This window comes from Triticum dicoccoides, chromosome 5B, assembly GCF_002162155.2.
Source record: "Triticum dicoccoides isolate Atlit2015 ecotype Zavitan chromosome 5B, WEW_v2.0, whole genome shotgun sequence".
Classification (NCBI taxonomy): domain Eukaryota; kingdom Viridiplantae; phylum Streptophyta; class Magnoliopsida; order Poales; family Poaceae; genus Triticum; species Triticum dicoccoides.
The window spans coordinates 81,211,590-81,220,278 of record NC_041389.1 but is presented as its reverse complement, the minus strand read 5'-3'; positions in this window follow the sequence as shown (position 1 = coordinate 81,220,278).

The window sequence follows — 8,689 nt, the reverse complement described above, 5'->3', positions numbered from 1 at the left end:
AATTTCAAAAAAATTCCTACGCACACGCAAGATCATGGTGATGGCATAGCAATGAGAGGGGAGAGTGTATGTCCACGTACCCTCGTAGACCGTAAGGGAAGCGCTATGACAACGCGGTTGATGTAGTCGTACGTCTTCACGATTCGACCGATCCAAGTACCGAACGTACGGCACCTCCGAGTTCAGCACACGTTCAGCTCGATGACGATCCCCGGGCTCCGATCCAGCAAAGCTTCGGGGATGAGTTCCGTCAGCACAACGGCGTGGTGACGATGATGATGATCTACCAGCGCAGGGCTTCACCTAAACTCCGCGACGATATGACCGAGGTGGAATATGGTGGAGGGGGGCACCGCACACGGCTAAGGAACGATCTGTAGATCAACTTGTGTGTATGGGGTGCCCCCCGCCCCCGTATATAAAGGAGGGAGGGGGAGGTGCGGCCGGCCCCCTAGGGGTGCGCCTGGAGGAGTCCTACTCCCACCGGGAGTAGGACTCCCCCCTCTTGCCTTGGTGGAGAAGGAAAGGGGGGAGGGGAAAGAGGAAAGGGGGGCGCCCACCCCCCCTTCCTTGTCCTATTCGGACTAGGGGGGAGGGGGCGTGCGGCCTGCCCTGGCCGGCCCTCCTCTTCTCCCTCTTGGCCCACTAAGGCCCATTATCCCCCAGGAGGGTTCCGGTAAACCCCCGGTGTTCCGGTAAAATCCCGATTTCACCCGGAACCATTCCGATGTCCAAACATAGGCTTCCAATATATCAATCTTTATGTCTCAACCATTTCGAGACTCCTCGTCATGTCCGTAATCACATCCGGGACTCCAAACAAACTTCGGTACATCAAAACTTATAAACTCATAACAAAACTATCATCGTAACGTTAAGCGTGCGGACCCTACGGGTTTGAGAACTATGTAGACATGACCTAGAATCATTCTCGGTCAATAACCAATAGCGGGACCTGGATGCCCATATTGGTTCCTACATATTCTACGAAGATCTTTATCGGTCAAACCGCATAACAACATACGTTGTTCCCTTTGTCATCGGTATGTTACTTGCCCGAGATTTGATCGTCGGTATCCAATACCTAGTTCAATCTCGTTGCCGGCAAGTCTCTTTACTCGTTCTGTAATACATCATCTTATAACTAACTCATTAGTTACAATGCTTGCAAGGCTTTAGGTGATGAGTATTACCGAGAGGGCCCAGAGATACCTCTCCGACAATCGGAGTGACAAAACCTAATCTTGAATTATGCCAACCCAACATGTACCTTCGGAAACACCTGTAGAGCACCTTTATAATCACCCAGTTACGTTGTGACGTTTGGTAGCACACAAAGTGTTCTTTCGGTAAACGGGACTTGCACAATCTCATAGTTGCGGGAACTTTGTATAAGTCATGAAGAAAGCAATAGCAATATACTAAACGATCAAGTGCTAGGCTAACGGAATGGGTCAAGTCAATCACATCATTCTCCTAATGATGTGATCCCATTAATCAAATGACAACACATGTCTATGGTTAGGAAACATAACCATCTTTGATTAATGAGCTAGTCAAAGTAGAGGCATACTAGTGACTATCTGTTTGTCTATGTATTCACACATGTATCATGTTTCCGGTTAATACAATTCTAGCATGAATAATAAACATTTATCATGATATGAGGAAATAAATAATAACTTTATTATTGCCTCTAGGGCATATTTCCTTCAGTCTCCCACTTGCACTAGAGTCAATAATCTAGATTACATAGTAATGATTCTAACCCCCATGGAGTCTTGGTGCTGATCATGTTTTGCTCGTGAGAGAGGCTTAGTCAACGGGTCTGCAACATTCAGATTCGTATGTATCTTGCAAATATTCTATGTCCATAATGCTCTGCACGGAGCTACTCTAGCTAATTGCTCCCACTTTCAATATGTATCCAGATTGAGACTTAGAGTCATCTGGATCAGTGTAAAAGTTTGCACCGATGTAACTTTTACAACGAACTCTTTTATCACCTCCATAATCGAGAAACATCTCCTTAGTCCTTACTAAGGATATTCTTGACCGCTGTCCAGTGATCTACTATTAGATCAAAATTGTATTCCTTAGCCAAACTCAGAGCAAGGTATACAATATGTCTGGTTCACAGCATATCATACTTTATAGAACCTATGACTGAGTCATAGGGAATGACTTTTCATTCTCTTTCTATTTTCTGCCATGGTCGGGTCTTGAGTCTTACTCAATTTCACACCTTGCAACACAGGCAAGAACTCCTTCTTTGACTGTTCCATTTTGAACTATTTCAAAAATTTATCAAGGTATGTATTCATTGAAAAATCTTATCAAGCATCTTGATCTATCTATATAGATCTTGATGCTCAATGTGTAAGCAGCTTCACCGAGGTCTTTCTTTGAAAAACTCTTATTCAAGTATCATTTATGCTTTGCAGAATAATTCTACATTATTTCCGATCAACAATATGTCATTCACATATACTTATCAGAAATGTTGTAGTGCTCCCACTCACTTTCTTGTAAATACAGGCTTCACCGCAAGTCTGTATAAAACTATATGCTTTGATCAACTTATCAAAGCGTATATTCCAACTCTGAGATGCTTGCACCAGTCCATAGATGGATCGCTGGAGCTTGCATATTTTGTTAGCACCTTTAGGATTGAAAGACCCTTCTGGTTGTATCGTATACAACTCTTCTTTAATAAATCCATTAAGGAATGTAGTTTTGACATCCATTTGCCAAATTTCATAAAATGTGGCAATTGCTAACATGATTCGAACAGACTTAAGCATCGCTACAGTTGAGAAAATCTCATTGTAGTCAACACATTGAACTTGTCGAAAACCTTTTTGCCACAAGTCGAGCATTGTAGATAGTAACACTACTATCAGCATCTGTCTTCCTCTTGAAGATCCATTTATACAATATGGCTTTCCAATCATCGGGCAACTCCACCAAAGTCCACACTTTGTTCTCATACATGGATCCTATCTCAGATTTCATGGCCTCTAGCCATTTTGCGGAATCTGGGCTCATCATCGCTTCCTCATAGTTCGTAGGTTCATCATGGTCTAGTAACATGACTTCCAGAACAGTATTACCGTACCACTCTGGTGCGGACTGTACTTTGGAAGACCTACGAGGTTTTGTAGTAACTTGATCTGAAGTTTCATGACTATCATCATTAGCTTCCTCACTAATTGGTGTAGGAATCACTGGAACTGATTTCCGTGATGGACTACTTTCCAATTCGGGAGAAGGTACAAATTACCTTATCAAGCTCTACTTTCCTCCCACTCACTTCTTTCGAGAGAAACTCCTTCTCTAGAAAGGATCCATCTTAGCAATGAATAACTTGCCTTCGGATCTGTGATAGAAGGTGTACCCAATAGTTACCTTTGGGTATTCTATGAAGACGCACTTCTCTGATTTGGGTTTGAGCTTATCAGGTTGAAACTTTTTCACATAAGCATCGCAGCCCCAAACTTTAAGAAACGACAACTTGGGTTTCTTACTAAACCATAGTTCATATGGTGTCATCTCAACGGATTTAGATGGTGCCCTTTTGACGTGAATGTAGTTGTCTCTAATGCATAACCCCAAAACAATAGTGGTAAATTAGTAAGAGACATCATAGATCGCACCATATCCAATAAAGTGCGGTTACGACGTTCGGACACACCATAACGTTGTGGTGTTCCAGGTGGCGTGAGGTGTGAAACTATTCCACATTGTTTTAATTGAAAACCAAGCTCGTAACTCAAATATTTGTCTCCGCGATCAGATCGCAGAAACTTTATTTTCTTGTTACGATGATTTTTCCACTTCACTCTGAAATTCTTTGAACCTTTCAATTATTTCAGACTTATGTTTCATCAAGTAGATATACCCATATCTGCTCAAATCATCTGTGAAGGTGAGAAAATAACGATATCCGCCACGAGCCTCAACATTCATCGGACCACATACATCTGTATGTATGATTTCCAACAAATCTGTTGCTCTCTCCATAGTACCGGAGAACGGTGTTTTAGTCATCTTGCCCATGAGGCAAGGTTCGCAAGTACCAAGTGATTCATAATCAAGTGATTCCAAAAGTCCATCAGTATGGAGTTTCTTCATGTGCTTTACACCGATATGACCTAAACGGCAGTGCCACAAATAAGTTGCACTATCATTATCAACTCCGCATCTTTTGGCTTCAACATTATGAATATGTGTATTACTACTATCGAGATTCAATAAAAAATAGACCACTCTTCAAGGGTGCATGACCATAAAAGATATTACTCATATAAATAGAACAACCATTATTCTCTGATTTAAAAGAATAACCATCTCGCATCAAACAAGATCCAGATATAATGTTCATGCTCAACGCTGGCACCAAATAACAATTATTCAGGTCTAAAACTAATCCCGAAGGTAGATGTAGAGGTAGCGTGCCGACCGCGATCACATCGACTTTGGAACCGTTTCCCACACGCATCGTCACCTCGTCCTTGGCCAGTGCTCGCTTATTCCGTAGTCCCTGTTTCGAGTTGCAAATATTAGCAACAGAACCAGTATCAAATACCCAGGTGCTACTACGAGCTCTAGTTAGGTACACATCAATAACATGTATATCACATATACCTTTGTTTACTTTGCCATCCTTCTTATCCGCCAAATACTTGGGGCAGTTCCGCTTCCAGTGACCAGTCTGCTTGCAGTAGAAGCACTCAGTTTCAGGCTTAGGTCCAGACTTGGGTTTCTTCTCTTGAGCAGCAACTTGCTTGCTGTTCTTCTTGAAGTTCCCCTTCTTCTTCCCTTTGCCCTTTTTCTTGAAACTGGTGGTCTTATTGACCATCAACACTTGATGCTCCTTCTTGATTTCTACCTCCGCGGCTTTTAGCATTGCGAAGAGCTCGGGAATAGTCTTGTTCATCCCTTGCATATTATAGTTCATCACAAAGCTCTTGTAGCTTGGTGGCAGTGATTGGAGAATTCTGTCAATGACGCTATCGTCCGGAAGATTAACTCCCAGTTGAATCAAGTGATTATTATACCCAGACATTTTGAGTATATGCTCACTGACAGAACTATTCTCCTCCATCTTGCAGCTGTAGAACTTATTGGAGACTTCATATCTCTCAATCCGGGCATTTGCTTGAAATATCAACTTCAACTCCTAGAACATCTCATATGCTCCATGACGTTCAAAATGTCGTTGAAGACCCGGTTCTAAGCCGTAAAGCATGGCACATTGAACTATAGAGTAGTCATCAGCTTTGCTCTGCCAGACGTTCTTAACGTCATCAGTTGCATCAGCAGCAAGCCTGGCACCAGCGGTGCTTCCAGGACGTAACTTTTCTGTGCAGCAATGAGGATAATCCTCAGGTTACAGACCCAGTCCGTGTAATTGCTACCATCATCTTTCAACTTTTCTTTCTCAAGGAACGCATTAAAATTCAACGGAACAACAGCACGAGCCATCTATCTACAAACAAACATAGACAAGCAAAATACTATCAGGTACTAAGTTCATGATAAATTTAAGTTCAATTAATCATATTACTTAAGAACTCCCACTTAGACAGACATCTCTCTAGTCATCTAAGTGATCACGTGATCCAAATCAACTAAACCATAACCGATCATCACGTGAGATAGAGTAGTTTTCAATGGTGAACATCACTATGTTGATCATATCTACTATATGATTCAAGCTCGACCTTTCGGTCTCCGTGTTCCGAGGCCATATCTGCATATGCTAGGCTCGTCAAGTTTAACCTGAGTATTCTGCGTGTGCAAAACTGGCTTGCACCCGTTGTAGATGGACGTAGAGCTTATCACACCTGATCATCACGTGGTGTCTGGGCACGACGAACTTTGGCAACGGTCCATACTCAGGGAGAACACTTCTTGATAATTTTAGTGAGAGATCATCTTAAAATGCTACCGTCAATCAAAGGAAGATAAGATGCATAAAGGATAAACATCACATGCAATCAATATAAGTGATATGATATGGCCATCATCATCTTGTGCTTGTGATCTCCATCTCCGAAGCACCATCGTGATCACCATCGTCACCGGCGCGACACCTTGATCTCCATCGTAGCATAGTTGTCGTTTACGCCATCTATTGCTTCTACGACTATCGCTACCGCTTAGTGATAAAGTAAAGCAATTATAGGGCGTTTGCATTTCATACAATAAAGCGACAACCATATGGCTCCTGCCAGTTGCCGATAACTTCAGTTACAAAACATGATCATCTCATACAATAAAATATAGCATCACGTCTTGACCATATCACATCACAACATGCCCTGCAAAAACAAGTTAGACGTCCTCTACTTTGTTGTTGCAAGTTTTACGTGGCTGCTACGGGCTGAGCAAGAACCGTTCTTACCTACGCATCAAAACCACAACGATAGTTCGTCAAGTTAGTTCTGTTTTAACCTTCGCAAGGACCGGGCATAGCCACACTTGGTTCAACTAAAGTTGGAGAAACAGACACCCGCTAGTCACCTGTGTGCAAAGCACGGCGGTAAAACCAGTCTCGCGTAAGCGTACGCGTAATGTCGGTCCGGGCCGCTTCATCCAACAATACCGCTGAACCAAAGTATGACATGCTGGTAAGCAGTATGACTTGTATCGCCCACAACTCACTTGTGTTCTACTCGTGCATATAACATCAACGCATAAAACCTAGGCTCGGATGCCACTGTTGGGGAACGTAGTAATTTCAAAAAAATTCCTACGCACACGCAAGATCATGGTGATGGCATAGCAACGAGAGGGGAGAGTGTATGTCCATGTACCCTCGTAGACCGTAAGCGGAAGCATTATGACAACGCGGTTGATGTAGTCGTACGTCTTCACGATCCGACCGATCCAAGTACCGAACGTACGGCACCTCCGAGTTCAGCACACGTTCAGCTCGATGACGATCCCCGGGCTTCGATCCAGCAAAGCTTCGGGGATGAGTTCCGTCAGCACGACGGCGTGGTGACGATGATGATGTTCTACCGGCGCAGGGCTTCGCCTAAACTCCGCGACGATATGACCGAGGTGGAATATGGTGGAGGGGGGCATCGTCACCACGACGGTGTGGTGACGATGATGATGTTCTACCGGCGCAGGGCTTCGCCTAAACTCCGCGACGATATGACCGAGGTGGAATATGGTGGAGGGGGGCACCGCACACGGCTAAGGAACGATCCGTAGATCAACTTGTGTGTATGGGGTGCCCTCCCGCCCTCGTATATAAAGGAGGGATGGGGGAGGTGCGGCCGGCCCCCTAGGGGTGCGCCTGGAGGAGTCCTACTCCCACCGGGAGTAGGACTCCCCCCTCTTGCCTTGGTGGAGAAGGAAAGGGGGGAGGGGAAAGAGGAAAGGGGGGCGCCGCCCCCCCTTCCTTGTCCTATTCGGACTAGGGGGGAGGGGGCGCGCGGCCTGCCCTGGCCGGTCCTCCTCTTCTCCCTCTTGGCCCACTAAGGCCCATTATCCCCCGGGAGGGTTTCGGTAAACCCCCAGTGTTTCGGTAAAATCCCGATTTCACCCGGAACCATTCCGATGTCCAAACATAGGCTTCCAATATATCAATCTTTATGTCTCGACCATTTCGAGACTCCTCGTCATGTCCGTGATCACATCCGGGACTCCGAAAAAACTTTGGTACATCAAAACTTATAAACTCATAACAAAACTGTCATCGTAACGTTAAGCGTGCGGACCCTACGGGTTCGAGAACTATGTAGACATGACCTAGAATCATTCTCGGTCAATAACCAATAGCGGGACCTGGATGCCCATATTGGTTCCTACATATTCTACGAAGATCTTTATCGGTTAAACCGCATAACAAAATATGTTGTTCCCTTTGTCATCGGTATGTTACTTGCCCGAGATTTGATCGTCGGTATCCAATACCTAGGTCAATCTCGTTGCGGCAAGTCTCTTTACTCGTTCTGTAATACATCATCTTATAACTAACTCATTAGTTACAATGCTTGCAAGGCTTTAGGTGATGAGTATTACCGAGAGGGCCCAGAGATACCTCTCCGACAATCGGAGTGACAAAACCTAATCTCGAATTATGCCAACCCAACATGTACCTTCGGAAACACTTGTAGAGCACCTTTATAATCACCGAGTTACGTTGTGACGTTTGGTAGCACACAAAGTGTTCTTCCGGTAAACGGGAGTTGCACAATCTCATAGTTGCAGGAACTTTGTATAAGTCATGAAGAAAGCAATAGCAATATACTAAACGATCAAGTGCTAGGCTAACGGAATGGGTCAAGTCAATCACATCATTCTCCTAATGATGTGATCCCATTAATCAAATGACAACACATGTCTATTGTTAGGAAACATAACCATCTTTGATGAATGAGCTAGTCAAGTAGAGGCATACTAGTGACTATCTGTTTGTCTATGTATTCACACACGTATCATGTTTCCGGTTAATACAATTCTAGCATGAATAATAAACATTTATCATGATATGAGGAAATAAATAATAACTTTATTATTGCCTCTAGGGCATATTTCCTTCATAGAGAAGCTAATGATGGTGCCTGCCTCAGGAACCGGCGACGCGTGCGGGTGTTGTGGGAAAGGAAAACGGCTTGTGCCCTTGATGGGATGTCGCGACGGCTCATCTTCGCAAGGACTGTGCCAGTTC